Source organism: Phocoena sinus, chromosome 9 (genome assembly GCF_008692025.1).
Source record: "Phocoena sinus isolate mPhoSin1 chromosome 9, mPhoSin1.pri, whole genome shotgun sequence".
In the NCBI taxonomy this organism is placed as follows: Eukaryota; Metazoa; Chordata; class Mammalia; order Artiodactyla; family Phocoenidae; genus Phocoena; species Phocoena sinus.
The window spans coordinates 11,928,911-11,937,346 of record NC_045771.1 but is presented as its reverse complement, the minus strand read 5'-3'; positions in this window follow the sequence as shown (position 1 = coordinate 11,937,346).

Genomic DNA, 8,436 nt, shown 5'->3' with positions numbered 1-8,436 from the left:
CTGCAAACTCTCTGGTAGCAGGGACAATGTCCCTTTTTCCTTCACACCCACCTAAGATGTTTCATAAACACTTGTAGGAATGAATTGCTTTCTAAGCCAGAAATTCTCTTTCCCACATCATACTGAGTCCTCACCTGGGGTCTTAGCACATCTCCGAAAGGAAGTATTTCACCTCTGTCCCTTGTTTCCCCATCTCAGGCAAAATGGAACTTACTAGGATAGTCACACTAACGATACCTTGACAGTATTTCCCCATCAGCCCTGTGCTATGGTGTACTTGCCGGGATGGGGTAAGGACGGCTCTGCGGCTGGAGAAGAGGAATAAGGTTCCTGTGCTGATGGGCGGCATGTAGTAAAGCATCGTGAGAGTCGGTGAAGAAACGGTACAACTTCACACGTTAGAATAAAAAGGGACTGAGGGATTTGAGGAAGAGTGTGACATAATGAAAATAATATCTGCAAAAGGCTGGTGCGGTCCCGGGGATCTGGATTGATTAGATAGAAGGCAAGAGAAACAGTGCTGGTTCCGTGGTACAGGAGTGATGAAGTGCTGCTTGGCCCAGGGTGAGGGCAGAGGGAGGGGGATATATGGAAAGAAAACACTTATAGAGGAAAATAAAATCATGGAAACCGATTGAAGGGGGGTACTGTATAACAGTGTATATCCGCCACAAATGAGCTTCCGAGTTTATTTCTGGATGTCCAAGAGAATAGTGATGCCAGTTGGTTAAGGGCTGAGAGCAAAATGATGATTCAGGATTTTAGAGGTTTCTGGTCTGTTTGGATACAAATCCATCGTACCTTCTCTATTCCCTTCTCCAAAAGTCCAGCCCTCTACCCATGGACTTCTAGCTTCCTTCACACCCGCTCCCCTTCCCCACTCCTTTTCCACCAACCGAGTCCTCTGGGCTGAAGTTTCTCTAGGAAAATGATAACAGGGCCAATTCAGATTGGATAAGAGCAAGCTGAGGCACAAGTGCGCTGTGGGACATCAGCCCTGTAAACAGCCCCCCTGGCCTGGGCTTAGGCTCTGAGCCAACCGTGGAGATACAGCCGCCAGGCCACCCCTCCCTACCCTGCTGCCACCTAAAGTCAGAGTAACCTCTGTTCCGGTTGCTGCCTCTGGAGTAGGAGGCCCCTTATCTCCCCAGTCCTGGTCTGCAGCGTCATCTCCACTACCGCGGCCATTCCCAGTCCCACCAAGCACCTCCACGCAGCCCCGAGGCAGCCTCAGCTCACAATCAACCCCAGGCTCAGGGAGCAGACACACACTTAATCTTCGCAGACACCGCCTCCTGGTTGCTCTCACTGTTCTGTCCAGTCCATTCTAATCCCAGGACCTTCCGTCTGATACCATAATGATGTCCAAATAATAAGAGCAATATTTACAACGACATTTTTACTGACTACTTCCTATGGTGCAGGGACTACAATAAATGCTTTGTTTACCTATATTTTTCCATTCAGCCTTCACAGTAATTCTATGAAGGAGATAAGATCTATTTTCCCCAGTTTACAGAGGAGAAAACTGAGCTATGGAAGTGCAGTAAACCTACCCAAAGTTATAAAGTCAGTATCGATCAGAGCTGGGAATGGAACCACAGCCTTACCAATTGGACCTCTTGGTCATTAAGATTCAGTTTCTGGAAGTCTCTTCCTAGTTAGTCTTCCTTTGTCTAAACTCTTTAAACTATCTTTCATGGCTTGACCTTGTTCTGTGACTGCCTTGGGGGGCTGTTATTCTCCAAACACTCAAACATCTAATTTCCCCTTTTGAAGATTTGGCCTTTGTTGTCTGTCCACAATCAGCTACCATCTACAGCTGGTTAAGGTATCAAAATCAAGAATGGGCCGTTTATCTACATATGGTGGCACTCTCAGGTGTATACATCTAAGATCACTTGATTTTGGTGGTAACAACTAAGAAGCTACCTCCTAAGAGCAATAAACATGGTTCTGAATGAGCCAGAGGAGGCCTTGGTGTCACAGGCAATGCTGGGGATTGACAAGATGAGGAAGAAAGAGATTCCTGGGTCAGTCTGGGGGCATTCTAACTGCTCTTTCAAAAGAAGCCATATTGAGAGGTGGGGATCACGCTTGAGAAAGAATAATTTATGACTTTTGAAACAGTTTCAGCTGCAAGTGATGGAAAGCTCTTAATATTTTAATTTGCATATATACTTTTTCTTTTATAGATATAAGACTAAAATACACAATCCCTGTTCAATTAAATTAGGAAATCAACCACAAATATATTTAACAGCAATAGTTTGGTTGGTATTGAATATGGCAAAAACTTGAAAGTAATGCCCCAAAGACTGAAGTTTCAAATGTGTACATCAACACGTCTCCAAAGCAGGACACTTGTTTTTTACTTTTCTTAGTATTTTTTTTCCAAGCCACCACTCTCTTCTTCCCAATCCAACAGGTGTCCAGGGCAATACTCTGGAAGCAAGAGACTCTAATGGACACAGGTATCAATTCAATGTATGTGTCCTCAAAAAGAATTTGCATAAGCTCTTGCTAAGTCTACTGTCTTCGTCAAATAATGCCATAATAACGCCTTGTAACGCATCACTCAAAACTCAGTGGTTGCAAAAACAAGCATTTATTCTCATGATCAAAGATCTGTGTGTCGCCTGCTGTTCCACTGATGTAAGCTGTGTTCGTTTGTGCTTTGGGCTGCATCTGGGTGGGCCTGGATCTAGGCATTAGGTTCCTGCAGGTCTGTCGCATGTGTGTTTCTTCCAGGGCCCAAGCTGAAGGGGCAGAAGTTAAGCAAGTCATGTTTTCCCATAAAGAATCACCAGAGGGCAAGACTGAAGCCAAACCATGCAAGTAATTAAGACTCAGTTTTTAACCATGTTTACCAGTGTTCCATCGGTCAAAGTTAATCACATGGCCGAAGCCAACATCAATGGACCAGGAAAAGAATACTTTCCTCATAGGAGGGGAAGAGTAGTGATTATTTGCTAAATAATGAATCCAAACCATCGCACCTACTTCACTGAAAACCTTACATACTCTCCAGCTAGTGTGAGGGGTTTGGTTCACCTGTGTGGTAGCAGAAATATTAGCACCCTAGGTGAGACCAGCAAAAATCTACACAGAAAAGAAATGGCAGGAACCCAAATGGTTCAGCCTTCTATGTGAGGAAACCCCACAGATCTTTACGGCACACAAATGGTGGCCTTTGTTTCATCTGCCCTCAGGCACTGCAGGGCATCTCAGGACATGTGGCAATGTGGCATCTGTAAGGTCGGATCTTAACAAAACGGCACCGCGAAACAAAGGAAAGCTTCAAGTGAGCTTTATTAGGGAGCGGTCCCGGGCGAGGTTCACTGGTCCGAGAGAAAGGGGCCAGAGAAGTCGCGTCCAGTACTGGATGAGGGGAATTTTTATTGGGGTAAAAGCAGAAGGTGGCTTGCAAGGGGAGGGGGTGGTTTGCTATACAGGGTAATTCCTTATTTGGTGAGGATACAGCAGGGCCAGGTGTTGGTTGGTCTGTTGTGGGGCGTAAGCCCATTTTCCCTTCCCGTCAGCCCCATTGTTTTCTGGGCAGGAAGTTAGAGTCTCTTGTTGATTCCCAGAACAGGTGAGGTCATTATGTCCCAATGCCTCTCCTACCTCATACTGGTCGATGTTTTCTCTTACGCCCCGGGCCTAATTTCACCCCGGCCAACGGACCTTAGAGCATCCCCTCATCTATGAACCTTTACACCAGCCTGTCCACTCATGCAAATGTCATAACGCCACCCTACTTTTGCAGAAAAAAATGTTTCCAAAACTCTTACCAATTTAATATTGAACTTGACCACTTAACTTCTTCCTGGTTCTCCTGCTGACTCTCGGCTCTGTCCCCTCTTTTAGGCCTAGCACACATCCTTCACAGTTGACGCCTGAGCTTCTTTACGCAGATTTAAGTTTGTACACACTGTGAGGATTTTGGCTTACACTCATGCCTTGGAACTTCAATTCCCTGCAGAATCAGGAAAGGTCCTATAATCCAGCTCCACCCCTCAGAGTTTATTCTCAGTCTCCGACACTGGCTGGATAATACCCCAGGTGGACCATAAATGGGGATTACAGGTGGTGGAAGTCCTTTGGAAACCATGAATAGAAAAACTCCAAAATCAAGGCTAAGTCATTGGTAAGATGTGTTGAGTTCAAGAACTAGAGATAGAATGAAGCCGCCAGGAGTTGGCAAGGAAACTAGGCTCCAGAAAAGAGTATCCGTAGGTAAGCCCTGACAGGTGGTTTTTGGTTTTTTTTCTTTTTTTGTAATGCAGGTGCCTGACTTAAGCTTAGATTGCCTAGGTGTCCATTTCAAAGAGGCGTCCACTTCAAAGCCAAATATCACCAGCCACAGATAAAGGGCCAGGCTGCCTCCCCCACTGAGGCTGCTTTGTATTAGAGATCCTGGTTGATTTCAGTAACCCACCATTTGGGCTACTTGTTTTTTTCCTCTTCCCATGCTTTAAATTCCTGCTCTTATGTTTTAAATTCACCAACAAAGAGCAAGCCACAAAACCCTAGGTCCTCACCCTCAACCCCAATAAAAGCAGAACCCCAAGGCCTTGCGTTCTCTCTCTCTAGCCTCGACCTTGCTGTGTAGCCCTGGGTGTGCTGTGCATTTCCAGGTCTTGTAAGTAATAAAACATTATGTTTTTCAGAGCTTCCTGATGGTTATTGCTAAAGGCCATCTTTAGCAATAAAGATGCTAAACATTATTACATCATAATAAGAACCACAAGAGCTGGTCCAACCACAACATTACTTATTGATAGGCTGGGACAACACAAAAGAATATCTAACTTCAGAGCCTGGGGAAATCTGCATAGATAGCAATCAGCTAGCTGTGTGTGTTCTCTTTGGTGTCCAAAGAATCACCTTTGCCTGGCCTGATGCCCGGATTCAGTTTTGTTTTCGTTTGTTTTTCTTCCAGTTTTCTTGAGATATAACTGACATACAACACTATACAAGTTTAGGGTGTACGGCGTAATGATTTGACTGAAATACATCATGAAACGATTATTACAGTAAGTTTAGTATCTTATTTCTTTAATTTTGTATCTCATATAGATACAAAATTAAAGAAATAAGGAAACAAAATTTTTCCTTGTGATGAGAACTGTTAGGATTGATTCTCCCAACAACTTTCAAATATTGCATTTTATGTAATATACAAGTGTTAATCATATTTATCGTGTTGTACATCACATCCCTAGTTATCTTATAACTGGAAGTTTTTACCTTTTGACTGCCTTCCTCCAATTTTCCCTCCCCCACGCCCCCACCCCCGCCTCTGGTAACCACAAACCCAATCTCTTTTTTTCCTTCTTAACATCTTTATTGGAGTATAATTGCTTTACAATGGTGTGTTAGTTTCTGCTTTATAACAAAGTGAATCAGCTATACATATACATATATTCTCATATCTCTTCCCTCTTGCGTCTCCCTCCCACCCCTCTAGGTGGTCACAAAGCACCAAGCTGATCTCCCTGTGCTATGCGACTGCCTCCTACTAGCTATCTGTTTTACATTTGGTAGTGAATATATGTCTATGCCACTCTCTCACTTTGTCCCAGCTTACCCTTCCTCCTCCCCACGTCCTCAAGTCCATTGTCCAGTAGGTCTGCGTCTTTATTCCCGTCTTGCCCCTAGGTTCTTCATGACCTTTTATTTTTTAGATTCCATATGTGTTAGCATACGGTATTTGTTTTCCTCTGACTTACTTCACACTGTATGACAGACTCTAGGTCTATCCACCTCACTGCAAACAACTCAATTTCGTTTCTTTTTATGGCTGAGTAATATTCCATTGTATATATGTGCCACATCTTCCTTATCCATTCATCTGTCGATAGACAATTAGCTTGCTTGCATGTCCTGGCTATTGTAAGTAGAGCTGCAATGAACACTGTGGTACATGACTCTTTTTGAATTATGGTTTTCTCAGGGTATATGCCCAGTAGTGGGATTGCTGGGTCATATGGTAGTTCTATTTTTAGTTTTTAAAGGAACCGCCATACTGTTCTCCATAGTGGCTGTATCAATTTACATTCCCACCAACAGTGTACGAGGGTTCCCTTTTCTCCACACCCTCTCCAGCATTTACTGTTTGTAGATTTTTTGATGACGGCCATTCTGACCGCTGTGAGATGATATCGTGTAGTTTTCATTTGCATTTCTCTAATGATTAGTGATGTTGAGCATTCTTTCATGTGCTTGTTGGCAATCTGTATCTCTTCTTTGGAAAAATGTCTATTTAGGTCTTCTGCCCATTTTTGGATTGGGTTGTTTGTTTTTTTGATATTGAGTTGCCTGAGCTGCTTGTACATTTTGAAGATTAATCCTTTGTCAGTTGCTTCATTTGCAAATATTTTCTCCCATTCTGAGGGTTGTCTTTTCGTCTTCTTTATGGTTTCCTTTGCTGTGCAAAAGCTTTTAAGTTTCGTTAGGTCCCATTTGTTTTTTTTTTTTTTTTTTTTTTTTTTCCATTTCTCTAGGAGCTGGGTCAAAAAGGATCTTGCTGTGATTTATGTCATACAGTATTTTGCCTATGTTTTCCTCTAAGAGTTTGATAGTGTCTGGCCTTATATTTAGGTCTTTAATCCATTTTGAGTTTATTTTTGGGTATGGTGTTAGGGAGTGTTCTAATTTCTTTCTTTTACATGTAGCTGTCCAGTATTCCCAGCACCACTTATTGAAGAGGCTGTGTTTTCTCCACTGTATATTCTTACCTCCTTTATCAAAGATAAGGTGACCATATGTGCATGGGTTTATCTCTGGGCTTTCTATCCTGTTCCATTGATCTATATTTCTGGTTTTGTGCCAGTACCATACTGTCTTGATTACTGTAGCTTTGTAGTATAGTCTGAAGTACAGGAGCCTGATTCCTCCAGCTCTGTTTTTCTTTCTCAAGATTGCTTTGGCTATTAGGGGTCTTTTGTGTTTTCATACAAATTGTGAAATTTTTTGTTCTAGTTCTGTGAAAAATGCCAGTGGTAGTTTGATAGGGATTGCATTAAATCTGTAGATTGCTTTGGGTAGTATAGTCATTTTCACAATATTCATTCTTCCAATCCAAGAACATGGTATATCTCTCCATCTATTTGTATCATCTTTAATTTCTTTTATCAGTGTCTTATAATTTTCTGCATACAGGTCTTTTGTCTCCTTAGGTAGGTTTATTCCTAGGTATTTTATTCTTTTTGTTGCAATGGTAAATGGGAGTGTTTTCTTAATTTCACTTTCAGATTTTTCATTATTAGTGTATAGGAATGCAAGAGATTTCTGTGCATTAATTTTGTATCCTGCTACTTTACCAAATTCATTGATTAGCTCTAGTAGTTTTCTGGTAGCATCTTTAGGATTCTCTATGTAGAGTATCATGTCATCTGCAAACAGTGACAGCTTTACTTCTGCTTTTCCAATTTGGATTCCTTTTATTTCTCTTTCTTCTTTGATTGCTGTGGCTAAAACTTCCAAAACTATGTTGAATAATAGTGGTGAGAGTGGGCAACCTTGTCTTCTTCCTGATCTTAGTGGAAATGGTTTCAGTTGTTCACCATTGAGGATGATGTTGGCTGTGGGTTTGTCATATATGGCCTTTATTATGTTGAGGTAAGTTCCCTCTACGCCTACTTTCTGGAGGGTTTTTTATCATAAATGGGTGTTGAATTTTGTCAAAAGCTTTCTCTGCATCGATTGGGATGATCATATGGTTTTTCTCCTACAATTTGTTAATATGGTGTATCACATTGGTTGATTTGCATATACTGAAGAAACCTTGCATTCCTGGGATAAACCCCACTTGATCATGGTGTATGATTCTTTTAATTTGCTGTTGGATTTTGTTTGCTAGTATTATGTTGAGGATTTTTGCATCTATGTTCATCACAGATATTGGTCTGTAGTTTTGTTTTTTTGTGACATCTTTGTCTGGTTTTGGTATGAGGGAGATGGTGGCCTTGTAGAATGAGTTTGGGAGTGTTCCTCCCTCTGCTATATTCTGGAAGAGTTTGAGAAGGATAGGTGTTATCTCTTCTCTAAATGTTTGATAGAATTCGCCTGTGAAGCCAGCTGGTCCTGGGATTTTGTTTGTTGGAAGATTTTTAATCACAGTTTCAATTTCAGTGCTTGTGATTGGTCTGTTCATATTTTCTATTTCTTCCTGGTTTAGTCTTGGAAGGTTGTGCTTTCCTAAGAATTTGTCCATTTCTTCCAGGTTGTCCATTTTATTGGCACAGAGTTGCTTGTAGTAATCTCTCATGATTCTTTGTATTTCTGCAGTGCCAGTTGTTACTTCTCCTTTTTTCATTTCTAATTCTATTGATTTGAGTTTTCTCCCTTTTTTTCTTGATGACTCTGGCTAATGGTTTATCAATTCTGTTTATCATCTCAAAGAACAAGCTTTTAGTTTTACTGATCTTT